Consider the following 27,833-nt stretch of genomic DNA (forward strand, 5'->3'; position numbering starts at 1 on the left):
CCCTCCACTGACTCATGACTGGACCCAACTCCTCCACTGTCCATGCCTTATTTACCTACTTGCCCCTGCCCTTTTCAGAGGACTTCCTTTTCCAATCGCCTCTTCTCAGGCTAGCCACACTTCTGTCTAGTGCCCTAACTCTTGTTAGATTACCAGATGGGTCCCAGAGGTGTGGTTAAGTGACTATTAAGGATTCATTTGCCTTTCCTTTGTCACCACATTATCAAGGTCATCTTTGTCCAGTCTTCTGCATTTTAAGGAGCAGTGTTGGAGGACGTCCACTAGCCATGAATCCCATTGCTCCACTTCCAGGATCCGAGCCTACCATGGCAGCCTTTGGCCTCTAGTGTAACAGTGAGGAAGAGGAGACTGGGTCTGAGCCAGAGCTTGGGGCTGTCTGTGGTGGTCTCTACCACCTTGTGATGCCCCTATAACGATACATTTCTGAAGCCTGCCTGCTGGGGGTCCTGGCCTCAGACACTTCCAGCCTTGGTGTTGATGGACAGCTCTGGCAGGTGGGAGCCGGCTGGTCACCCCCGATAGCCCTGCCCACCTGTCACCCTCCTGCTCGGGTGACCGGCTGTCTGACCCACTGACCAACTTCCTGCTGCTTCCCAGCACCCTGGGCACTGTGTGAGCAGGGCTATGGTGCCCTTCAGCTCCTCCCGACAAGTTATTGGCTTAGGGCACATTGCACATAAATATCACATGCAGATGCTCCCTGAGCACACAGGCACGTGCACCAAAGTCAGGGCTGCATACATGCCTGCCCACATCTGGACCTGCTTCCTGCCCCTGTAAGCTGAGCCAAGTAGCTTCTTCCCAAGTGGGAGAATATGGGTATTGATGTCCTGATGGCAATAGAGCCATGTGGCAAAAGCAAAGGCCTTAAGTCTGGACTGCTGATGCCAGTCGTAGCATGGTGATACACTAACCTGTGACCTTGTCACCTTACTGCACCTGACCTGTCAAAGGGAGCTGATTATAGATAGTTCCTATCTCAAAGGATTGTGTTGAGAAGCAAATGAGATAATATTTGGAAAATGTTTAGTTCTTAGTACAATGGAGGTCCATAATAAACATAAACTATTAATATTATTATCAATAATAATATCAGTATTATGGATGTTTATGTTATCAATAGAGTTTGAGAGGTTCCCAAGAATACTCAGTGGCGTTTGTTTTCAGGTGCCATCAAGTCAACCATGATTCACTGTGATCCTATGAGTAAAGAAGCTGAACCTTGCTCTCTCCTGCACCACCTCATCATCTCTGATAGACTTGAGCAAACTGATAGTAACTGTATCAATCCGTCTTGTTGAGGGTCTTCCTCTCTTTTTCTGACTCTCCATCTTTCCCAGCATGATGTCTTTTTCCAAGGACTGGGCCCTTCTTTAATCATTTATTTATTTTAAAAAATTTTACTTGTTTTTATTTTTAATTGAGATGTTAATGAAAGATTATAGAGAACTTGGATTTCCATTCATTCATTGTTGCACATTTTCCTCCCTGACCAAGCCTCCCTCCCCAGTTCACTTTTCTCTTTGGAAAAAAAAAATTCATTGTTATCCAATGCCCCACCCCCAGCCCATTTTACTACGCAGCTTTTATTCTGGACTCTTGTCATGAAAATAATACCCAATCATATATCCCTTTTAAACAGTTTTCTCCCTCATCTGTTTCAATGTAGTGTGCATTATTTATCCCCTCTTTTCTTAGTTTTCCCCATACCGGATATCAGTCCTGTTTTATAACAGTGGCATTATGCAGTATTTGTCCTTTCGTGATTGAGATATTTCACTCAGCATAAGGTCCTCCATTTTGTATCATATTTAATGAGTTCCTTGTTTTTCAATGCAACATAAGTATTCCTTTGTGTGACTATACCACAGATTCTCTATCCATTCATTTGTTGATAGGCACTTTGGGTTGTTTCCAACTCTTTGCTATTGTGAATAAAGCAGCAATAAACATAGGTGTGCATATATCTGCTAGGGTAGCAGTTCTGGTTTCTTTAGGATTTATTTTCCGTAGTGGAATTGCTGGGTCAAATGTTATTTCCATTTCTAACTTTTTGAGAAAGTGCCAAACCGCCTTCCATAGTGGTTGCATCACTTTAAACTCCCACCAACAGTGAATAAGGGTTCCAGTTTGTCCACAACCTCACCAGCATTTGTTGTTTGCTGTTCTGTTGAATTTTGCTGTTCTTACTGGGGTGAGATCCTATCTCATAGTTGTTTTGATCTGCATCTTTCTTAGAGCTAGGGATTTTGAATATTCATGTGTTTTTTTGCCATCTGAATGTGTCTTCTTTGGTGAAGTGTCTGTTTATATCCTGTGCCCATTTTTCAGTTGGGTTGTTTACCTTTATCTTGCTGTAGTGGGACTGGCCCCTTCTGACAACATGCCCAAAATCTGTGAGACAAAATTTCACCATCCCTGTCTTTAAGGAGCACCCTGGATCTCTAACTATAGCTATTCAAATAGTTACAAATCAGGCTAATAGTACTTTTAGTCCATTATATATATTGGAAGAGCATGTGCCAAGATCCCTAGGTGGAATCAGTAAATGATGTTTCCACAATCTTATCTGGAACCTGACTGTGACTGCTCTCATTCTTTGCTGTTTATAAGATAGGAAAACCCACAATGCCAGGCCTCAGTTGTTTAGTGAACCCTGGACTAGCGCCGGGGGCTCATTTACCATTATCTCTACAGAATTTATTCTAGAGATTCTCCAAATCAACACCAGAATACCGGTCCATATTCTCAGGATCCACTTTTTCTTTCTTGAGATCTATGATTTTTTTCTTTCTTGAAGTGAAGACACTATTTGTTTCCTTTAATAGTGTGGCCCCTTCTCAACCCTAGATCTCCTCTAGAACCATCAACAGCACTTGAGTATCCTCATCCCACACACTTTTGGGCCCTTCGAATGGGATTTCTTAGGGCCTAAAGGAAAAAAAATGCACTTTAGCTGACCTCTGAGCTTTTATAACAGTCTCCCATAACATCTTCAATTTTCTGTGCTAGGACCTGATCCCACCCTTTGCAAGGTCTGAGAAATGAATGAAACAGCGAGAGCCTCATTTCCCTCTATGTAGATAAATGCCAGATGGGAATGGGAGCCCTCCAGTTTTCCTCACTCAGCTCCAGTAGGAAGCTATTCCGCTTGTTGCCATCAACAAAACTCAGGTAATCCCTTTTTGCTGTCTATGGCATTTGTAAAAGTCTCATTAACACATATGACCTTCCCTTCCCTGAATTCTTTTTCTCAGTATCTCTATTTAGTTCAGACATAGGTGCTTTAGTTAGCAGCTGCTATGTAACAAATCACCCCCAAATTTTGCTGCTTCAAACAATAAACTATTGTAATTTTGATTTCTAGAGTTCAGGAATACAAGAGAACTTAACTTACTCTAGTTTAGAGCTGTTGTTGTTGTTGTTGTTGTTGTTGTTATGTGTCATCAAGTTGCCTGTGACTCATAGTGACCCTATGTACAAAAGCCCTGATTTTTTAAATAATTACCCAACTTGGGAGGGACTGGAGAGCATTATGCTGAGTGAACTAACTCAGTCCCACAAGGATAAATATTGTATAAAACCATTATTGTAGAATGAATATAAGGATCCAAGAGGAGTGGGAGCAGTTGGAAGCAGAGGGATGTGGATGTGCAGGGGAGGGAGGATTAATCATCGTGTTGTACAATTTGATGGGTGGGAGAGGTGAGGGAAATTGAAAGAATTTGTTCAAATTTGTATTCAAATTTTAAAAATAAACTAGTAGAAAATAAAAAAAAAATCCCTACTCTATTCTGTGCCAATCTTATTGTCTCTGACCACCTGCCCCCATTACCCCAGTCACTGAATCAATCCATCTCATCCAGGGTCTTCTTCCTCTCTTGCGCTGCCCCTCCACCCTCCCAAGCATGCTGTCCTTTTCCAAGAACTGGTCCCACCTTGCAACATGTCCAAAGTATGTCAGATGAAGCTTCAGAATCCTTGCCTCCAAGGAGCAGCCCGGTCTTACCCTCTCTAGGACAAACATGTTTGTTCTCCTTGCAGTTCATATTCAATACTCTTCTCCAGCACCACAGGTCAAAAGCATCAATTCTCCTTCTATCCTCGCTAGTCATTGTCCATCTTTCTGATGCATAGCAAGTAATCGCAAAGACTATGGCCCAGATCAGGTGCACCTTAGCTTAGCGTTACAAGCCTGCAATTGAGGTGTGGACTGGGGTTCAATTGGAGAGAGACATCAATCTTTGAATAGTAGAGGGTCAGCAAAGGAAAAGGAGACCTTCAATGAGATGGATTCACATGATGACAGCAGCAATAGAATCAAGTGTGTCAGAGATAATGAAGGGATAGGACAGGTTTCAGATCTGTTGTTCATAGGGTCACTATGAATCATATGCAACTTGATGGCACCTAACAAAACAATTCCTCAAAGTTTGATATCCATTACTAGTCAATCCCCTTTACCTCTTCTTTCATCCCCAGCCATCACCATTCAATTTTCTGCCTATGAATTTTTCTATTCTTAACATTTTATGTGAATGGAATAATATAATATATGATCCTTTGTGGCTAGTTTCTTGCACTTAGTGTTTTCATGGTTCATAGATGGCAGAACAATTATCATAACATGTCAGGATATAAATGTTATATCTTGTATCTGTTGTTGTTATGTGATAGTGAGTCACTTTTGTGACTCATAGAGACCCTAAGTACAACAGATCTAAACCCTGCTCTATCCTGAGCCAACCTTATTGTCCTGACACCCCTACCCCCATTACTTCAGCCACTGAGTTAATCCATTGAGGATCTTCCCCTCCTGAGCTGTCCCTACACCCTCTCAAGTACAATGTCCTTCTCCAAGGACTGGTCCCTCCTTGCAACAAGCCCAAAATATGTCATACAGAGCTTCAGAATTATTGCCTCCAAGGAGCACCCTGGTTTTACCCTCTCCAGGATCAACCTGTTTGTTCTCCTAACAGTCCATGGTATATTCAATACTCTTCTCCAGCACCACAGTTCAAAGGCATCAATTCTCTTTCTATCATCCCTAGTCATTGTCCAGCTTTCTGATGCACGGCACATAATTGTGAAGACCATAGCCTGGATCAGGCATACCTTAGTTTCCAGACTGACATCGTTGCTCTTCAGTACTCTGGAGATGTCCCTGACAACAGACTTTCCCAATGCAATTCTTTTGGAATTTCCCAGTGGGAATCTTTTTATTTCCTGGCTGCTATACATAGATAGCTATATATTTAAAACTCACTGAATCTGAGTTTATTTAAACTCAGAAACCCCATAAAATTGTGTCATAAGTTACCACAGCTGTAAATCCTTATGAATGTGGGCTGCTATATCTTTCTGTCATGAAGCAGTGGTTGGCTCACTCTTTGGTTAGTAGCTAATGGCCTTAGATAATGTGCCAGTAGGGCTCCTTAGATTAATCACAGAAGTCAATAATTGGCATTCTCATAAGGCAGGCTTGGGCAGCCACGGAGAGGTGACAGATCTGAAGTCCAAGTGTGGGGCTAATTAGAAAACCAGAAGAGTTGCCTGGTTAAGGTCAGCAGATATGTAGTGAACCAGAGGACTGCTGTTGTTAGGTGTGATTGAGTTGGTTCCAACTCCTACTGTCCTTCTGGACAATGCAGCAAAACACTGACAGTCCTGCACCATCCAAACAGCCTTTGCTCAGTCTGAGGCCATGGTGCAGTCACTCTGTCAATCCACTTCATTGAGGATCTTCCTCTTTGTTGCTGACCCTCTTGTATGCTATTAAGTCAGAACTGATCCAAAGCTGACCCTCCAGCAGGTTTTCAGAGACAGCAAATCACATGGGAGAAGATTGCTCATCTTTCTCCTGTAGAGCAGCTGGTGAGTTTGAACCATGAGCCTTTAGAATTGCAGCACAGCTTCTTACCATTAGGCCACCAGAGAGCTGACCCTCTACCAAGCATGGTATCTTTCTCCACATAATGTCCTTCCTCACAACATATTCAAAATAAGTGAGATGAAGTCTTACCATTTTCTTTTCTAAAGCACCTTCTATTTGCATTTCTTCCAAGATAGATTTGTTTGTTCTTCTGGCAGTCTGCATAAATCCAATATTCTTTGTCAACGCTATTATTCAAATATGTCAATTGTCCTTCAGTTTTCCCTTATCACTGTGTAATTTTAATATGTATATGTCATTGTTGTTTTTGCTGTTATGTATCGTTGGTTAGAACCAACTCATAGCTGACCTTCCAGTGGGTTTTCAGAGGATGTAAATCACATGAGGTGAGATTGTCTATCTTTTTTCAACAGAGCAGTTGGTGGATTTGAACTATGTGCCTTTGTGTTAGCAGTGTGACTCCTTACCACTGGGCCATTAGAGATCTCTGCATGTATATGCTGTGAGGTGCTGTTGTGTTGAGTACAACTGATAGTGACCCTATGAACAATAGATCTGAACCCTGTTCCATCCTGTGCTACCCTCAACATTTTGATGCAGTTGAAACTTTTGCTACAGTCACTGTGTCAATCTATCTCGTTGAAGATTTTCCTCTCTTTTGCTGACCCTCTACCTTTCCAAGCATGATGTCCCTCTTCAAGGAATACTCTCTCCTAGCAACATAAAAATATTACAGCGTGAGTCAGGTGCACCTTAGTCCTTAAATTTGTATCTTGATTTGGCTTTTTAATATTTTTAAAATTTATTTTATTTTATTATTTTTGTGTGCATGTACCGTCAAATCAGATCTGACTGGTACAGGAGGAGATTGTCCCTCCTTCCCTGGCAGAGCATCTGGTGGATTCGAACCATTCGCCTCTGGGATTGTAGTTGCAGCTCCTTGCCACTAGGCCACCAGAGCTCCCCTGACTTTTTAATATTTTAAGGAGATCTTTTGCAGCAGATTTGTAATACGTCATTTGATTTCTTGATAGTTGATTTTATGTGCGTTCATTGGGGATACAAGTAAAACGAACTGTTTTGAGTTCATTGTGTTGGTTCCAACTCCTAGTGTCCGTATGGACAATGGAGCAGAACACTGCCTGTCCTGGACCATCCTTTTCTGTCTTTTCTCTATTTGTTATGATGGTGCTTATTGTTTCAGTTGTGAGATTTTTATTTTCTTTATACTGAGGTATAATCGATCCTACAGTCTCTAAGTTTTACGCTTCATCAGTAAGTACACGTCAAGGCTTCTTTCAGCAAACAAGGCTGTGTCATCTGCATGTCACAAGTTGCCAATGAGTCTTCTTCCAAGCCTGATGTTCATTCTTCCTCATACAGTCTAGCTTCTTTTATTATTCGCTCAGTATACAGACTGCAGAAGTATGGTAAAAGGATACAACCTTGATGCACACCTTTTCCAATTTAAAACTAATCAGAGACATTTTGGGGTTAAATTGCTTGTTGTAACAGATTTCTCTTGAATCATAACATATACAGCTATGTGTTAAAGACACCTCAAGTTCTGTGACATGATTGTATTTTTTAGTACAAGTCCCTTGTAATAGGACATACAGATGGATGGAGCCTGTTATTGCTTAAACGGATTTCTCAGCCAGCCCTGGGATCTGTTTCAATAGCTCAATCTCCATTTCTCTAATCTAGCCAGAGAGCTTAAGAGAACATTCTTCTCTCTGTTCATTCATTCATTGTTCAAGCTCTGTTCAAGGCACTTGAGATACAGTAGTGAACAAAATGCTGATCCTGTAGAGCTTACATTTTAATGTGTAGATATAGTCACACGGCGATAAAAACAAGTATATATGCTGATACATATGTGTTAATATATTTTTTTTAAAGCATAGATCAGGATGCTGGAGGCTCGTCAGGGAAAGGCCTCATTAAAATGTGAGTAAAGACTTGAGGAAGTAATGGATTAGGCAGGTGAATAACTGGGAGAAATCATTCCAAACAGGGAATAGTTACAGTAAAGGTTCTAAACCAGAATACACTGGTCAGGTTTGAGAAACAGCAAGGAGATCAGCACACTGAGAATGGGGCAAGGAGCTGAGACTGAGACCAGACGCTCTGGTGGCTTAAGGGATAGAGGTTGTGCTGCCAGCCCAAAGGCAGGCAGTTTAAATCCAGTTGTTCCAAGGGAGAAAGATATGCAGTCTCCTCCTGTGTGATTTAAAGCCTCTGGAAACCCACAGGGGAGAGTCAGCTATGAGTTGGTTCAAATAGAGGTAGTCAGTACTGCAAGGACTCTGGCTTATTGAGGTAAATAAAATATGGAGTCACTGAGGGTTTTGAGTAGACAAGTAACAAGATTTGGTATTAAAAATATTTTATTTGAATTTTGTAAATAAATTAGTAGGAAAAAATATTCCTCTGGTGGCTGTGCTGAGATTAGATGGAGTTGGTGTAGGGGTAGGTAAGGGTAGATTTAGGAGGACTTGTAAAGAGGCTCCTTCAGCAACCACAGTGAAAGATGATCACAGCTGGTTTCACAGTGATCCTCCACAGTAACAGTAGAAGGAAGAAGAAGTGGCCAGAGTTCTACATATTTGAAAGTAGGATTAATAGGATTTTGTGACAGATTGTATGTAGTATGGGGTGTGGAGGAAGACAAAGGGAAGATTCAAAAGTAAGGTCAAGGGGGTTTTTTGCCTGAGGGACTTGAATGATAGAGTTGCTGTTAGCTGAGATGTGAAAGGTTATATGCAGAGTGAGAACAATGTGAAGGGTGACCGGGAGTTCAGTTTGAAGTGGGCTCAGGATATGGTATATCCAAGTAGGTGATTAGATAGGAGTCAGGAGTTCAATTTAGAGCTCTGGCCTTTCTGAAAAACTGGGCAATGCCCCTGAACTGTCTTCTGTTTTCTGATCTTTTTCTTCTGCCTTCCTTCATCTTCAGTTTGTTGGTAGATTGAAGTAAGATCAGGAGGTACTTGACGTAGACTCCAGTACATGTTCAATGTTGTTGCTGTTAGATGCTGTCGTGTCTAGTATGACTCATAGTGACCCTTCGAACAACAGATCTGTGTCTTATCCTATCCTGTACCATCCTCACAATCTCCGACACACTCAGAAGTCTTTGCAGAAGTCATTGTGTCAGTCCACCTGCTTGAGGGCCTTCCTCTTCTTCACTGCCGCTCCACTTTTCTAAGCATGATGCCTCTTCCCAAGGAATGTTGTTGTTATTGTTACACGCCATCGAGTCACCTGCGATTCATAGAGACCCTCTGGATCCTGCCTTGTCCTAAGCTAGTCTCACTGACTCCGACACATCTACCCCCATCCTCCCAGTTACTGTATCAATCTATCTCATCCAGGTTCTTCCTCTCCTGTGCTGTCCCTCCACCCTTCTGAGCATGATGTCCTTCTCCAAGGACCAGGCCCTCTTGGCCACATGCCCAAAATATGTGAGATGGAGCTTCAAAATCCTAGCCTCCAAGGAAAAAGTTGTTTTCATCCTTTCCAAGACAGACCTATTTGTTTTCTTGGTAGTCCATGGTATGTTCGAGACTCTTTTCCAGTACCACAACTCAAAGGCATCAATTCTTCTTCTGTCATCCTTAGTCCTTGTGCAGCTTTCTAATGCATAGCAAGTAATTTCAAGGACTAGCTTCTCCTAACAATATGCCCCAAGTATGTAAGACCAAGCTTTATCACCTTTGCCTCTAACGAGCACTCTCAAAAACCACACTCAAGGTGTGGGTGTGGCAAGTGATACAGGTGGCATTAGGGAGTCGAGAGTCAGGGGTGATAAAAAGCTGATGTTGGAGCTTCCCCTTCTGTATCACTCTGGTCTAGGGATTCTGGTGGCCTATTGTAAGGAGTTGCACTGCCAAGCCAAAAGCATGCAGTTTGAATCTTTTAGGTGCTCCATGGGATAAAGATGGGAACTCTGCTGTGCTATTTACTGTCCCTAAAAACCTTTTGGAGGGTCAGTTATGAGTCAGTTCCAACTTGAGGGAACTTACCAATAGCATAAAGTGACAGAGAAGGTGATTGAATGAGACACCCTTAGGTGTTTGTGCTGGTTACTTCCCATAAGCTCCTGCCCTTTCCTTCCTCTGGGCTCTCACTTCCCTTGCCCATGAGGCTTGGTTCTCCCTACCCCCTCTTCCCCCACCCTAGGCCTAAAGGGGCCAATTCAGGGCCCTATGACTCAGGCCCAGGGTGGGGGAGGATGTTTTGGATGCCGCTCTGCTGACGCTAGTGCCCTCTGTTCTTACATCCTCCTTAATTTACTGCCTGAGGAGGGGGCCAGGGCTCTGGAGAGGGGATTAGATGGTCCACACTGATCTGAGGCAACAGCTGCTGGGCTGGCGGCCTAGGAGCGAACAGGAGGCGGGGGAGGCTCATGCCTCTACCAGGGCCGGAAGGGAACTAGGCGGGCATTCGGGTGGGGCCATGAGATGAAGATGGTTCTGGAGAATACCCTTGATCTGAAGAATAGTGCAGCAAGGTTTGCTTAACCAATAAAATCGACTCCGGAAATCACAGGAAGAAGGCCCAGGGAGCATTCTCAATCATCTTGCTAGCTCTTCAAAAAAACTTGGCAAGTGTTCTCTTTAGCTTCCCCAAAGCCAGAGAAGAGAAGCTGGGTTCTGGAGTCTGGACCTGAAAGACCATCTTATCTAACCCTACACTGCCATGTAGTCATATGAAACCAAAGCAAAATCAAACTGCTATCAAATGGATTCTGATTCATAGTGACAGTCAACACGACTATATGCTGGTTAGAGCAGCCCTCTCTGCTCTCTCTCGCTTCTGTTTGCTTGTTCATCAGAAGTGGGAAGATGGACCTGAGAGTGGTGTTCCTAATGGATGGGGGGCGGGGAGTGAAACCTACAGAAGTTCAATGCCTCTTCATAGGTCACCACTGAGGTCAACATATTGATTGCTGTGATTGAATCCTAGGGCCTGATTAAATAAATCACTTTGCCTCTGGAATGTTGTTGTTGTGACATACCATCAGATTGGAATCGACCCATAGCTGACCTTCTAGTAGGTTTTCAGAGGCAGTCAATCACACAAGAGGAGATTGTCTATCCTTCTCCCAGGAGCAGCTGGTGGATTCGAACCTTGTGTGCCTTGTTACCGCTTATTACCACTAGGCCACTGGAGTACTCTATTGCCTCTTGAATACCAGAACATATACATTGACCTTTGACAGGAGAAACTAGCCTTTCTTCTTCCTTCTAGACAGACTATAATTTAGTGATAGCCTTGTTTAGTGGATAATGCTCCCCCCCGCCCAACCCGGAAACATAAATCTGGACTTCAACAAATAACCTAGTCACTCAACAGAAATGGCTATGGAATGATTTTAAAACCTTGAGTCAAGGTATAGGCTCTGGAGTAAAAATATCTGAGGTCAAATACAGTATCTGCCACCCACTAACTCTGATTTCTAGTAAATTTCTTCCATTATTTGAATCAGTTACCTAATTTTCCAAAGACAAGGGATAATAAGACTTACCACATATATCTGTTATAAAGATGAAAAGAAACTATACTTTTTTAGAAGCCTTCCATTGTTCTTATTTCATAACAAATGCTAAATAAATTAGCATAGTTACAGTAGTTGTTGTGTGTCATGGAGTCGGAACCAACCAATAGCTGACCCTCTGGCAGGTCTTCAGAGGCAGTTAACTCAGGAGGAGATTGCCCATCCTTCCTTGGAGATTTGAACCACACGCCTTCAGGATTGCAGTGCGGCTTCTCGCCACTAGGTCACCAGTGAATGTGGCAGTGACAGTGGTTATTAATGACTTCTTGCCTTCCAAAACAGGTAGCTCCTGGGATTGGGTAAGTAGAGTGGCTCAGGACTGTGATTCTCACTCCTGGCTGACTAACCGGGATCACTAAATTGGAGAATGATCCTTAATAAGACTCCTAGGTTGACACTGAGGATCAAGCAGGACTGGCTATCACTCTGATTGAGGACCTGTTTGGTGACCAGATAATTGACCTATCAGTTGTTTGTAAGTAAACAGGTGCACAGCCCTTTAATAGTTTAAGCACCTTCCCTGATTGGCACTTTCACTACTAATTAACTCCTAACAAGCCCTTCCTTCTCTGGGTCATGAGCAGAATTCCCCACTGGGGGCTCCCAATTAATGAGATTTACCAGGCTGTGGGGGCCTCTGGGAAGCAGGCAGGACTAATTATGCTCTAGCCACCCCCCAGCCCTAGCCAAATCCTCTCCCTGTCCTTCATCAATCTTGTCCTGGCCTCCAGCTGGCTTGCATTAGCTCTGGTTTTCCAGCCCCAATGGCTGTGGCTGTAGCCGAGAGGTTGAGCCAGTCCAGGCTGCATGGATCTGTCACCCGATCCTGAGTCTGTGCTGCAGCCAGTCCTGGAATCTGGGGCAATGTGATCCTGCCCGGCGGGAGCCCCAAGCCAGTCCAGGGACACCATGGCGGGGCTCAGAAAATGCTGCCTATCTGGGGACCACTGATCAAGCCCCTCCCAGATCACACCCACAGATTTTCACAGCACCTCCTATCTAAATACCTCACCTTCAAGAAAGCAAATGGGGCTCCAGAGAACAAAGGTGCCTGTCCAAGGTCATCCAACCTGTTCCTTTGAATCCTGGCCTTCTGGCCCAGAGATCTCTCTTTGGTTCCTCTTAGTGAAGTTCTTGGGTATACATGTTGTCTCAGTGATGGTGGTGGGATCTGAGTTGGGGCTCCTGTGTCACCTCAGACTGCCAGGCAGAGGAGGTCAGGGAAAGGACATTTTGGACCAAGGCATATGGTTAACCTAAAGATAATGAATTTTAAGTCTTTGAAAGGGAAATTTGTTGAGTGGCAGGAATGCAAATGTGTGTACAATTGAAATATGGGCAATAACTAATCTTAGGGGCACAGCCCCATTAACAAAACTGAGGAACACAGAAAGGTCACTTGGCCCATGGGGCCACTTACCTCTGCAATCTGAGTTTGCTTAGTTCAATGACCCAAACATATCAAAGCCTTGATTACAAACCAGAAACATTCATAGAGGAAAGCTTGCAATTTTCTCTTCAGTTAAGGGAAAAGCCAATGTCGTGCTCCAAGGATCTTCCACATCATTCCATTTTATTTTCATGTCAGGATTTTACATATCTCATTTAGACCTGGTTCCCTTTAAACTCCTAAAGCTCTGAGCCAACTCTCCAGAAGAAGTGGTTATGTCACTGTCTCTCATGGCTCTCTGGTCTTGGCCTCAAAAGTGTCAGGATGTCAGATAGCTCCTGAACAAAGGTGGCAAGGTGGCCTGGTTCTCTCAAGACACGCTGGAGCCCAGTATAGCCTCTTGACATGAGTCTCTGATAACGAACCAATGTGCTAGGCCTTTAGTAAGAGTTGCTCTGGGTTGAGAAAGGACATATCACATCTGAAGAACTTTGTACACATCTATTTCACAAGGTATTTTCAATCTCCATTTTTTACTTAAGGAAACTGAGGCTTAGAGCAGTCAGGTGTTATGCCTAAACCCTTAACTAAATAAGTAGCTGAGCCAGACACGGAATCCAAATTTTTTAAGACTCAAAATCCAATAGGTTCATTATCTATAAGGTCTTTTGCATAAAAGTGTGGGATACTAGAGACCGCAGTTTGGGTGGGGTAAGCTGGTTCACATTTCTTGTTTTCTTAAGAATTTCCCCCCCCCCTACTCCCCCTCAATAAATACAGATCCAGGAAGGTTTTAATCAGTGTGTAGCCCCTGGTATCTGAACCACGGCCTCTCGCTCACCTCTGATTCCAGCCACAGCTGTGCTGTGAGCTGAGAACGCTGTCTTCTGCCCCACCTCAGACAGGAGCCAGAGACTTTCTGAATTCTGAATCGGAGGCTACCCCATGCACCCCATGCCACAAGAGCTTGTCCAGCTACAAGTGCTGTCTGGAAACACAAGGTAACTAATGTCTCCAGGGACAATGTTCAACTAGTGAGGGAGGAGAGTTGGTGGATGAAGACCCCAGTCACCATCTCTCAGGTGGGCATTTCCTGGAGATGTTCTGTATCCTTCATAGGGGTTCTGGTAGGATGCTCCCATTGCTGCAGAAGTGACTTAAGAAAACACCCTCATCTTGGCATTTTCTGCATCTCTATTCCACTCTTCCTCCTCTCATACTTCTGCTTCCTGGGATTATTTTCCTAACAAGGCACCTCCATCAGATCTTTCTCTCAGGTTCCAGTTTAGAGGAAAAAAAGATGGCCGCCTATATGTGGAAGGCTGTGTGTGGAGCAGCACTGTGGGTGGGTATCCGTGGGTGGGGGCACGTAGTGACAGCAGTCACCAAGAACTTTGGGCAGGGAATAAATTCTTAGGGAACAGCAGTCAGGTTCTTCCTTTCCTTCCCTGGAGATTCTCCACCCAAAATATCTGGAACTCCTAATAATTTCTGTCTGAGAATGAAGCTTCAATTTGTGGGAACTGGAGGTGACATACGATTTCTTGATATCTGTGGGTGGGGGTTATCATTTTGTGGATGCTTCAAGATGAGGCTGCCCTTGTCCAGATTTGAGGGTGCCCTCATTCCTTGGTTGTTGTTAGTGAGTTGTGGAAGGATGGCCCTGGGGAGACTCCTGGTCATAGTTTCAGGGAGCCAATTTCATTGGTCATAGACTCTGAATCTTGGGGGATTGGGAACAATGGGAGGGGTAGAAGGGTGGGCTAAGGGGTGTTTACCTGGTAATAACTGGACATGACTTCCAGCCACATTCTAAGCCTCTGTATAAAAACAAAGGGGACATTTAACCAACTGGAAAAATCAATTTAAATGCCTGCAGTGAGACAGTAAGGCCTGCTGCTGCTGTTTCATTTTCAAGAGGTGAGTCACTCAAACGGTTGACTTCATGGCTGATCTAGGAGCAAAGGCGCGTTGGCAGTTAATGCTGGCACCAGAATGGTCTCAGAGCTGCTTCCTGGAACCCTGGCGCCAGTCAGAGCCCAGATTTGCCTTTGCTCTTAGGAAGTCAGATTACTTCTGTAAGGACCAAATTTCCAGCTCAGACACAATCATAGCTGTGACTCCTTGAATGACCAACTGCACAAACTAATCATACTTTTCAGTTCATGATTGGCTGATCCTATCTTTTTCTGGTTACAACATGCAACTCCCATTGGTTAGGTCTACCATATGCTTGGCCAACACTTTGCTCTCCGATTGGTAAACCCTACCATTGAGTTAATCAAACAATGACTCGTATTGATCCTATGAATGATGGATGTGTACCCTTTCCTATCCTGTGCTGTTATCATCTCTGACATACTGGAGCCCAGTGCTGTAGTCACTGTGTCAATTCATCTGGTTGAAATATTTTTCTCTGTCGCTGACCCTCCACCTTTCCAAGCATGATGTCTTTCTCCAAAGAATAGCCTCTCCTAACAACATGCTACTTGTGTAAGATGAACTTTGTCATTTTGGGTCCAAGGAGCTCTCTGGCTGCACTTTCTCCAAGACATATCTGCTTGTTTATATGGCAGTTCTTGAGATATTTAATACTCTTCTCTAACTCCACAGCTCATAGGCATCAATTCTTCTGTCATCCTTATTCATTGTCCAGCTCTCAGATACATAGCAAATATTTAAGAAAATCATGATATAAATCAGGTCACCTTAATCTCCAAACTGACATCATTGTAATTTAGAGAGGTCCCTGACAGTAGACATTTTTTTTGGTCATTAGGTTTGGTTCCCCCCCCCTTTTTTTAAAAAAAAGTATTCTTAATTTCAATAAAAATTTACAGAGACTTTGGATTTCCGTTCATTGATTGTTGCACTTTTCTCCCCTCCCGACCCTCCCCCCTAGTACAACACCCTCTTGGAAAAGTAAAAGAAAAATTCTTTCATTGTTTTACAATCCCTCCCACCCAGGTCCACTCCAATATACAGCCTTCACTCTGGACTCCTGTCATAACACAAATACCTAATAACTTATCCCTCTTAAACAGTTTTCTCTCTCATCTGTTTCAATGCAGTATACATTATTGAACCCATCCTTCTCAGTCTGCCCCCAACCCCGAGGTCAGTCCTGTTTTACTACAGTGTCACCAAGCAGTCTTTGTCCTTTTGTGACTGAGATACTTCACTCAGCATAATGTTCTCCAGGATCACCCATTTTGAATAATATTGCATGAGTTCCTTGTTTTTCAATGCAGCATAGTATTCCATTGTGTGAATATACCACAGCTTCTCTATTCATTTGTTGATGGGCACTTAGGTTGTTTCCAACTCCTTGCTATTGTGAACAAAGCCGCGATAAACATGGGTGTGCATATATCTGCTTGGATGTCAGTTATGGATTCTTTGGGGTATATTCCCAGTAGTGGAATTGCAGGGTCGAATGGTATCTCTATTTGCAACGTTTTGAGAAAAAAAACCCTTCCACATACCGCCTTCCACAGTGGTTGCACCATTTTACACTCCCACCAACAGTGAATAAGGGTTCCAGTTTCTCCACAACCTCGCCAGCATTTGTTCTTGCTGTTCTGCTAAATTTTGCTATTCTGACTGGGGTGAGATGATATCTCATAGTTGTTTTGATTTGCATCTCTCTTAGAGCTAGGGATTTTGAACATTTCTTCATGTTCTTGTTAGCCATCTGAATGTCTTCTTTGGTGAAGTGTCTGTTCATATCCTGTGCCCATTTTTCTATTGGATTATTTACCTTTATCTTGTTGTGGTGCTCAAGTATTTTATAAATTCTGGATATAAGTCCCTTTCCTGATATGTTATTACCAAATACTTTTCCCCAGTCTTTGGCTTCCATTTTTACCCTGGTGGAGAAGTTTTTGAATGTGCATAGGGATTTGATTCTTAGAAGATCCCATTCATCTATTTTATCTTCTCCTGGTTGTAGGTTGATAGTAGACTTTTTCAGTGCAATCCCTCTCCTTATCTCCCAACTGCTGGAATCAAAGGTGTTGATTATGAAGCCAAGTAAAATTAAATAATTGACAATTTCAGTCTTTTCTCATATATCATGATGTTGCTTATGCATCCATTAGTGAGGATTTTTGTTTTCTTGATGCTGAGATAAATCTATATTGTTATTGTTATTGTTGTTGTTGCTATATGCTGTTGAGTCACCTGCCATTCCTAGCAACCCTATGTACAACAGCTCTAAATCCTGCTCTATCCTGTGCCAATCTCACTGTGTCTGACACACCTACCTCGAATACCGCAGTCACTGAACCAATCCACCTCATAGAGAGTCTTCCTTTCCTGTGCTGTTCCTCTACCTCCCAAGCATGACTTCTCTCTCCAAGGATTAGTCCCTCCTTGCAACATGTCCAAAATATGTCAAACAAGGCTTCAGAATCCTTGCCTCCAAAGAGCAGCCTGTTTTAACCCTCTCTAGGATGAACCTGTTTGTTTTCTTAGCAGTCCATTGTATCTTCAATACTCTTCTCCAGCACCACAGCTCAAAGACATCAACAATCTATATTGCAAAGATATATAGTTTTGGGGTTAGGATATACTATGCTTGGTATTTTAATATATAAAAGTAATATAAAAATATCTTATCAATATGTTAGGAAGCCCTATGAAAAGTATTTTCATAGGCTTTATGAAGCCTATCAAAATTATTTGGCCATTGCTCCCCTTTGCTGAAAGAATCTGGAAGTTTATTTGAGCATCAATTGTTTATCATTATTTGAGACTTGACTCCTGTTTAAATGAAAGTATATAGATAACCAGTAAAAATAATACGGCAAGATTATACACATTTGAAAGGGACCTCCTAATATACTTTCTAAGTGGTTTGAGATTATCACCTGCAACATTTCTGTCACCTGCCTTCAGGTCATGAGGCTGGAATAGAAAAGAAGGATATAATGTAAGAGAAGTTCCTATCAGACAGGAAGAGGAAATATAAAGACCTTTATGTGCCAGATAAGAATAAGATTAAGCCCAGAGATGCAGGGGAAGGGAAGATGAGACATCCTAATAAACTACCTCCCTCAACAGGGAAATGTTGAAGGCATTTGTGTTGTTATGTTATCCCTGCTCCACTCACATGCTGTGGTGTCTACCCTGAGGTAGTCTTCATGAGCCATAAAGCAATACAGAGGCGTCTGTGTGACTGTAGCAAACAGAGAAGATGACTGAGCATTAAGAAGCAACATATCCACTCTAAGGTTGCCATGGCTTAGTACTTTCATGACAAGAGACTTCAAGTAGGCAGCCCAAAGCCGAGGGCCCAGGTGGAAACTGAAGGAGAGTTTCAGAAGGTCAAGAGCTTCCGCAGGAGCTCAGTAGCAGGAAAGACCCAAACACCCAGAATCACTAACCAATAGCATAGACTTGTGAAAGACCCAGGCTCATCCACACAGTGTATCCAATGACAGAGGGCCATGCCCAAAGATAAGGCAAGTTGAATTATTCCTATCTCCAAATGAGCATGAGCCTCATGGCTCAGACTAGAAGCCTCCCTTCCTTCCATCAGGGCATGAAATAGCATCCCACTTCTTCCAGGAGCCCCCGTGCCATCAGGGAGAAGAGAAGGATATGGTCAATGCTTTGAAGGACTGCTTAGCCACCTCAGAGAGAACAAGTATACTCAAAGTCTTTTTATTTTTATCTAAAATAGTTGAACTATAGGGTTTTTTCTCTCCCCACCTTCAGTTGACCATGAAAGAAAGATGGACAATCTCTTCCCATGCAATTTAAAACCTCCAAAAACCCACTGAAGTGTCGACTATGATCCTGTGAGTTGGCTCTGACTCAAGAGCAATGAGTTTGAGAGATTTTTTATTGTTTTTTGGAGTTTTTTTCCCTTCATTGTTCCTCCCCCACTTCAAGTTGGCTAACCAAGCTAAACCATCACCATTGAGTTGATTCCAACTCATGGAGACCCCATACATTACAGAATAAAACCACTTCATAGTGTTTTCTTGGCTGTAATCTTTGCAAAATTAGGTTACCAGGACTTTCTTTAGTGACAGAGCAGAGTGGGTTTGAACTGCCAACCTTCAGGTTAGTAGTTCAGTACAAACTATCTGTGTTACCCAGGGACCTTTTTACTTGTCAAGGAGACTTTAAAACAAAGAGATATGCAGAAAACAATACAAAATTTTATTTTTTTTGCATATCTAAATTGCAACGGTCAATTGTAATCCAGTTACAAAATATGCAGTGGAGAGTGTTATTGTACTAAAGGTTATGCAAAGATGGACTGTTTAAACCACATTTCCCACATCATAAAACTTTCTCAGTTGAAAGGATAATACTTAGAAGATTTTTTTTCATCCTCTGCTCCAGAGCATATGATGATTCTCTGATCTGCAGATTCTTTAGGGAAAGGGATTATAGTTCATCATTTTTCATCCTGTAATGGATACGGTAACTGCCCATCCAGACACAAGATTCCAGAGGCTAAGTACAGCTTTTGATTGTTTGCATTTTGTACTCCAATTCCATTAAAATGGGTGAAAAATCCAGTGTGAAAGACACACCAAAGCCATAAAAGAAATTCTCAAGTAACTTTTCAAATTATCAATGCAATTATGACTTTACGTAAAATCATTTAAAAATTAAATCTGCAAAAATTAAAATTGAATTCTTTGAGATGGTTACTGTGAAACACTACAATGTAAGTGTGCATGTTTCTGGAGTGTATTCTGCTGTTTGAACAATTTCTATTTTGACTTTGCATGATATCTTGTGTTCCAAATATAAACCTTTTAGGGGCATATAGGTAGTCATATCATCTGTGAGTGTACTATAATTTATCAAAAAGTCTTAACTATCTGGGACTGAAAACAAATTAAAAACCCAACAACCTAAAACTGGCAAAATCAGAACATATTCTTTGTATTATGATTTGCTTAAAGTTCTTCATTGTAACAAAATACTATTTGATCGTTATATTGTCAAGAATTGGGTTTTATTTTTAATTTTTCATGAAGCATCTAATTACTTTAGTCAATACAGCTATAAAATTATTGATTATTAGTAAAATGTTGTGCTTTGTTATTACAGTAAGTCATTTACATTGTGTTCAGTGGCAGGAAGAGAGAGATCAGGCTTTGCTTTAAGATCTGTTTTCCTGCCATAAGGATTTGCTGGTCCACAAATATCTACCTGGAATTCCCACCATTGGACTCCTATAGGCTAAGATATCTTCTTTATAATGATGTATGTTCACCTGGGCAGTAGAAGTATCACAATATGACACAAGAGAATGAGGTAGGAAAAAACCATCGGCTTAGCAAAGGAAACACTTTTATAGAGCTTTTATAGGGTACTGGGACAAACATTTTATAAATATTTCTTTCTTCCCCAAAATATTAAGTATAGCTTGCATATACACCTGTGTAATTAGCACCTAGATAAAGAAACCAACTACGTTAATGCTTCAGAAGCCCAAGTGCCCCCTCCCAAGAATAACTAGCTACTATCCTAACTTCCTAACTTTAATACCACAAATTCATTTTACTCATATTTCCTTCTTAAAAAATTTATTTTATTGATATTTTTTCTTTAACATTTTTTCTTGGTATTTTATTGAAAGTTTACAGAAAACTTGGATTTCCACTCATTCATTGTTGCACATTTTCCTCCCTATCCCCCACCTACTTCACTTTTCTCTTTAAAAAAATTATTTCATTGTTGCACAATTTCCTCCCTCCCCCTGCTCCCTGGTTCACTTTGCTATGCACCTCTTATTCTGGATTATTGTCATGCAAATAATAGCTAATCATACATTCCTTTTAAACAGCTGCTTCCCCCATCTGTTTCATTATTTATCCCCTCTTTTCTTAATTTTCCCCAACACCATGTCAGTCCTGTTTCATAACAGGGATATTATTCAATATTTGCCCTTTTGTGACTGAGATATTTCACTCAGCATAATGTCCTCCAGGGTCACCCATTTTGAATAATATTTCATGAGTTCCTTGTTTTTCAATGCAGCGTAGTATTCCATTGTGTGAATATACTGCAGCTTCTCTATCCATTCGTTTGTTGATGGGCACTTGGGTTTTTCCAACTCTTTGCTATTGTGAACAAAGCAGCATTAAATGCACATGAGTGTGCATATATCTACTTGGGTAGAGGTTCTGGATTCTGTAGGGCATATTCCCAGAAGTGGAACTGCTGGATCAAATGGTATTTCCATTTCAAACTTTTTGAGAAAAGTGCCATATTGCCTTCCATAGTGGTTGCACCATTTTACACTCCCATCAACAGTGAATAAGGGTTCCAGTTTCTCCACAAACTCACCAGCATTTATTGTTTGCTGATTTGTTGAATTTTGCTATTCTGACTGGGGTGAGATGATATCTCATAGCTGTTTTGATTTGCATCTCTCTTAGAGCTAGGGAGTTTGATCATTTCTTCATGCGTTTGTTCACCATCTGAATGTCTTCTTTGGTGAAGTGTCTGTTCATCTCCTGTGCCCATTTTGCAATTGGATTGTTTACCTGTATTTTGTTGTGGTGCTCAAGTATTCTATAAATTCTATATATAAGTCCCTTATCAACTATTACCAACTATTTTTTCCCCAGTCTGTGGCTTCCCTTTTTACCCTGTTGGAGAAGTTTTTGGATGTGCATGGGGATTTGATTCTTAGAAGGTCCCATTCATCTCTTTTATTCTCTCCTGGTTGAAGGTTTTTCAGGATGCTTGAAGGCCTCCTAAAAGAACAAACAAATTTGTCTTGAAGTAGGTCCTCCTTAAAGACAAGGATGGTGAGGACATGCTCACATACTCTGGGCATATTTTCAGGAGGAGCTAGTCCTTGGAAAGGGCCATAATGCTTGGAAAAGTAGGTTTGTGAGAGAGCGGGAGCATTTCAATTAGTTGGATTGAACAACTGCAGCAATGGGCTTGAGCACAATGGAGATTTTAAGAATGTCACAAGATTGGACAGTATTTTGCTCTGTTGTTAATGAACTGATGACTCTGTTATCCATGAATTGACGTCAGCTTGATGACACCTAACAGCAACAACAGCAGAATTGTGAGAAAACAAATTTCTATTCTAAACCTACTCATTTTTGGTGTTTGTTATGGCATTAGTTAACTAAGATAGCCATGTTGAGATTTATATATATAAGAGAAAAACTCAACAGCCCTTCTTGAACTGAGATTATGACCTTATGATACCTGTGGCCTATATTTTAAAGAATAATCTTGGTGGCACAGTGGTTAAATAATCAGTGGCCAGCTGAAAGTTTGAGGATTTGAACTCATTAGCCTTTCTCTAGAAGAAAGTTGTAGCTGTCCTTCTTGTAAAGATTATAAGGTGAGAAACCCTATGGGGAAGTTCTATTCTGTCTTACAGGACAGTATGAGTCAGAATTGATGCAATGACAACATGATGTGTGGTTTGTTTGTTTGTTTTTAGGATTGTTAGGAGATTTTAATTTGGAAAAAATAATAAAGCCCCTAGAATCTAATTTTGGGGATGATAAGGGAGTGAGCAGTATTTCTTTTGATATACACAGAGCCAATTAACAACAAAGCTAGTTGGGCATGAGACAATGGAGTTTTATATACTTTCAGAAACAATGTTTAATTCTTACACAATCTTGTGACAAGCCATAATTTTTGAGGTTGTCTGTGACTGATACCAATCAAGAAGGTAATGCCCTACAACAAAAATATTGTTGAGTCTGCCTTGCAGAACCTTTCACGCAAAGTGGTGGTCTGAACACATAACATACAGAGAACTTGGATGCCACCAGGGAGTACTGGTTGCCTAGTGGTTATGGAGTTGTGCTCCCAACCCAAAGACAGGTGGTTCAAATCTACCAGGTGCTCTGAGGGAGAACCATGGGCAGTCTCCTCCCAGGTGACTTACAGCCTCCAAAAACCCACTGGAAGGTCAGCTATGTGTCTGTTTTGGCTCGATAGCAAAGAGTTCAGCTGTCGAGGACATCATCAAGCCCCGGAGTGTTGCAAATCATTTGCTCTTGGATATTAACCAAAAGGTTGGTGGACGGTATCTGCAGATCTGCCTCCATAGGATTCAACTAGTGGCTAGCAAGTTGAAACTGACTCATGGCTGACCCTTCAGTAGGTTTCTGAGGTTGTAATCACACTGGAAGACAAAGGCCATCTTTCTCACTCGGAGTAGCTGGTGAATTTGAACTGCCTGAGAGAAGTAGCCTTTGAGACATTAACCCACAATTCCCCAAAGACTATATTACCAGAAATCCTTCCACAGGATTACTGCCTTGAAAACTCTATGGGGGCAAAACCTCTATGGAGACTTTCTAGTCTGACAAACATGGGTTAGTATGAGTTGGAACTGGTTGACAGAAACAGGTTTGTCACATGATATAAAACTTATAACAGGTTGTTGTTAAGTGCCGTCAAGTCGTAGACGACCCATAGTGACCCTATGAACGAAAGCTCTGAATCCTGTTGTATAACTATGATAATTTCTCTAAGTTCATAGAGTTTCGGAGGTAAGTTATTTCTGAAGTAGATAACTATTTGTGCCACCTGCTGTTAACTATTTAAAATTAAAGAAAGAGATGTTAAAGGGAACAGATAGGTAAATAAATAGAAACTCTGAGAGAAATTGAGATTGCTTGGGTCTCATCCGCCTTTACCCTGTGTTTTAGTCTTTGGAGCAGAAGAAATATATCAGGGAGGGTCTATTGAGAGAAGAAAACATTGCTGAGGGAAGCCACTGCCTTTAACAGCAGAGCAAAGGAAGAAAAACCAATGAAGGAGACAAAAAATAGTCAGAAGAGATCAGGAGTGAATAGTGTTGTGAGACAAGGAAAAAAATGAAAGAGAAATTCTGGAAGAGGATGTCAATATGTCTAATAATGTTGAGAGGTCTAGACCTTCATAGACTGAAAAGCGCCCATGAGGAGTTCAGGAGAAGATGTTTGCCATGGGGTGATGAGAGCAGAATTCACACCACAAGAGGCTGAGCAGTGAGGAAGTAGAGATCAGAGATCAGAGACAACGCTTTTGAGGGACTTGCTACAAAGGGAGCGCTAATGATTCTGTGGGTAAGGAGTTGCATTCCCAACACAAAGGCAGGTGGTTTGAATCCACAAGCTACTCCATGGGAGAAAGACAGGCAATCTCCTTCTAAGAGATTTATAGCCTGTTATAGACCCATTGGAGGGTCAGCTATGAGTCATTCTAACTCAACAGCAATGATAAGTGTCTAGAGATAAAAGAGACAACTAGGACAGTAACTGGGAATGGTGGAAGGTTAAGGAAGGGGTTGAAGATGTAGCAATTATCCTTCCACCAAGTTGAGCAAGTAAAGAAAGTCCAAGTCTGGTTTGTGGCCTGGATTCTCATGGAAGATAGTTAGTTGCTGGGTCATCTGTCTTTTCCCTTTTCAGTATGTAAATGTGATACAGGCACATACACAAGCATGCTTGCTAGCAACAAGAGCAAAGAGCTACCAGGTTAGAACTCTGAATCTTCCTCTGTTTTGGAGACAGTTATGGGAAACCCCAAATTTCCTGAGGAAAATTACCTGCACCTTTCCCCTCTACCCCAACCCCCTTCCCCTCAAATGAGAACTATTGTTGAAGCCAGGCTGTAGACCATCAGGATCTGTCAGCAGCCTCTGAAAGTCTACTCACCATCTGGGACCTATCAAACAAGCTGGGCTTTCCCTACATTTAATTTCTGATGAGCTTGACCCGGCTTTCATTTCAAAGACTCTATGTGTTTTCTCACTTCCACCCAGCCCCTCCTTTATATCCCCCTCACAACACAGGACTAAAAGTTGTACTATCTCCCCTTCTTTGGCTTGCCAACCCAGCCGGGACAAGAGAAAACTTTGAAATTGGAGCACGGCTTAGGATGGGGAGGGAGGGAAAGTACTAGCTGGGTGAGTTGATGAAGAGGAGCTAAAGAAAGGAAGTACCAATAAGCCTTCAAGAAGAGCAGATGAAAACAGGCATCTCTTTGGTGCCTAGTTTAGGCCACTCAAATTTACAGTCCTTTGCTTCCATTACTCACAAAGTGACTATCTATTAATTTATCCTCTTTGTTCCACACCCCTGGAAAATATTGTTAGGGTCCAGGGAAGCTCTCTTGGTTTCTCTGGGGGTGAATGAAGACAAAGACTGCCATATTGTACCTGAAACCAGAGGTTTCTAGTATTATGAACCAGGAACTTTGGGAAATTGAGTCTTCTTTCTTCCTCCTTCAGCATTTTTCCTACAGTACAGTAGAGTACAATACAGTACCAGCAATGAATGGCAATGTGCCAAATGCAAAATATGATGATCAGTCAACCAGGACAGACAGAGTTTGATGTATCTCACAGCCAAAGATCCTAGAACGTTCAAGCAAGGAAAGACTATAAGACAGCAAGTTCAGTGAGCTCTAGTGGCCTAGTGGCAAGAAACTGTACTGCAATCTCAGAGGAGTGGTTCAAATACCCTAGATCCTCTACTGGAGGAGGGACAATCTCCTCCTGTACCAGTCAGATCAGATCCAATTTGACGGTACACACACACACACACACACACACACACACACACACACACACACAAGTTTTAAAAAATATTTTTAAAAAAGACAGCAAGTTCGACACACTTCTGGTATGAAATACATTGTTAGAGCACAGAGGTGAAGAGTGAATATGCAAGGTGCTGGTGGTAAAGTCTAGATAAGAACCTGGAAGACAAGCTATCATGTATTAATCTGTCTAGGGCAGAGTCCTACAAAAGGCAGAAGAGATGTTATATTGGTCACAATTCATGGGCTCAGTTAAAGTCATAGAGTAGATCTGAGTAGTGCTGAAGGTGTCTCACAATAGAATTGGACATAGGAGTGGGTCAGAGCCAAAATCAAAGACCAGTTTATAAGAGGATTTGGAAATAAGGGGAGAATAAATGGTTTAGGATAAAAGACAAGGTAATGGCAACCCAGCTTTACAAGGTTACTGCCTGTGACTCTTTCTTCTGTTTGCATGAAGTAGATATTTACTCAGTAACAGAAGATTGGCCATAAAGGTAAAGGATGAATTTAGCTACACATAACAGAAAGCCTAACTTAAGTCGGGTCATGCAATAAGATTTATTAACTCACTGATATGAAGTCTAGAGATAAAGTAGAACTCTTTCCATTTTCTTAGCTTAACTTTGCTCCATGTGGTAAGACGAGTGCTTCCAGCCATAAAATATCTACTAGGAACAAATGTCCCTCTCATTTGGTGGTTGTAGTTGTTGTTTTGTGCTATTGAGTCACTTAACAACACATAGGGACCCTATGTACAACATCTCTGAACCCTGTTCTGTCCTGAGCCAATCTGATTGTCTTTGACACACCTACTCTCATTACCCCAGTCACTGAATCAAGCCATCTCATCTTCCTCTATTACGTTGTCTTTCCGCTCTCCCAAGCATGATGACCCTCTCCAAGGACTGGTCACTCCTTGAAACATGCCCAAACTATGTCAGACAAAGCTTCAGAATCCCTGCCTCCAAGGAGCAGCCTGGTTTCACCCTCTCCAGGAAGAACCTGTTTGTTCTCCTAGCAATCCCTGGTCTATTCAATATTCTTCTCCAGCACCACAGCTCAAAGGCATCAATTCTCCTTCTATCATCCCTAGTAACTGTCCAGCTTTCTGAGGCATAACAAGTAATTGCAAAGACTATGGCCTGGATCAGGCACACCTTAGTCTCCAGACTGATATCATTGCTCTTCAGTACTCTGGAGAGGTCCCTGACAGCCAACTTTCCCAATGCAATTTGTCTCTTGATTTCCTGGCTGCTGGTACCAAGAGTGTTGATTGTGAAGCCAAGCAAACTAAAGCTGTTAACAATCTCAATTTCTTCGCCATACATCATGATGCTGCCAATTAGCCCAGTCATGAGAATCCTTTTCTTGTCTGTTTTTGCATATTAACTAACTCATTTTATTGATGGATTTTACAGGATGGAACACTTTATTACATTGAAGACACTTATATTAGACAGCTTGGTGGAGAGATGTTAGAGAACTTCCCAAGGTAAGAGGGATCCCCTTTTTTGCCAGACAATGTCACATCTAGGGAAAGAGACTGTTAGACAGGAAGTGAACACAAGCTATCTTCAGTCAGTGGGTGGCTCTAGACACACAGCAGCATTTCCAAAACTTATGCCCAAATTTCAAAATCCAAGCTTTCTAAACATTGGACCATTTTCAGCAGCCAACTCCTCGCTGGAGTTGACCCTACTATCATCACACGAGTCTGACCCAAGGCCAAGAACCACTATTGTAGATGGATAAAGGTGCTGCTGTGCTTTTCAATTTGGCAAAGGAGCATATCTGAAGGGCCTGTGCTAAATATGTGCTCTTCAGTTTCCTCTTCCATGCAAAATTCCAGTGGCTCCAGGAAGTTTTCAGGCATGCTCCATCATGGCTTCTCTGAGAGAGCATCCTCCAGGGACATCCTTGCTCTTGTGTTGTTGTTTGCTTTGAGCTGATACTGAGAATCTTCTTCTGGATGTTAAACTTCAATCCATATTGAAGGGGGGCGAAGTTGGCCCAGGGGTGAAGCCAGACCTGGGGTGAAGCTGGACCAGGGGTGAAGTGTCCCAGCAGGGAAGCAACCCAGCTAGGGAGCAGCCTAGACAGCTGGAATTTGAGTAAGGTCCCTGTACATGCCCAATCAGTGAGAGTTGGTGCACACTGCCTGTGCCCATGCCCACCCTGTGCCCATGCCTTGTGCCTGTTCCCATGCCCTACATCTGTGCCTCCACATTTTGACTTGCATCTCTTCACATCCAGTCAACTGTGTTTAGTTCAGAACATCTCAATATGACTGAGCTGTAAAAGTTATAAACAGAAGAGACTGCTTTCACAGGCCCTGAACTAAAACTTCTCTTGGATCAGAAGTTCAGAGAGAAACACAGGCCATATAACTACCCTACCCTTTCTGGAGCAGTGACTTA

General features: G+C 42.1%; 1 pseudogene; it reads right to left on the bottom strand.

Moving 5' to 3' along the window:
- Positions 1–473: 473 nt before the first annotated feature.
- On the bottom strand, positions 474–27,331 carry LOC102866491 (annotated as a pseudogene).
- Between the last annotated feature and the right edge of the window lie 502 nt (positions 27,332–27,833).

Source organism: Elephantulus edwardii, unplaced genomic scaffold (assembly GCF_000299155.1).
Source record: "Elephantulus edwardii isolate Elephantulus edwardi_28Jun2011 unplaced genomic scaffold, EleEdw1.0 scaffold00109, whole genome shotgun sequence".
Classification (NCBI taxonomy): domain Eukaryota; kingdom Metazoa; phylum Chordata; class Mammalia; order Macroscelidea; family Macroscelididae; genus Elephantulus; species Elephantulus edwardii.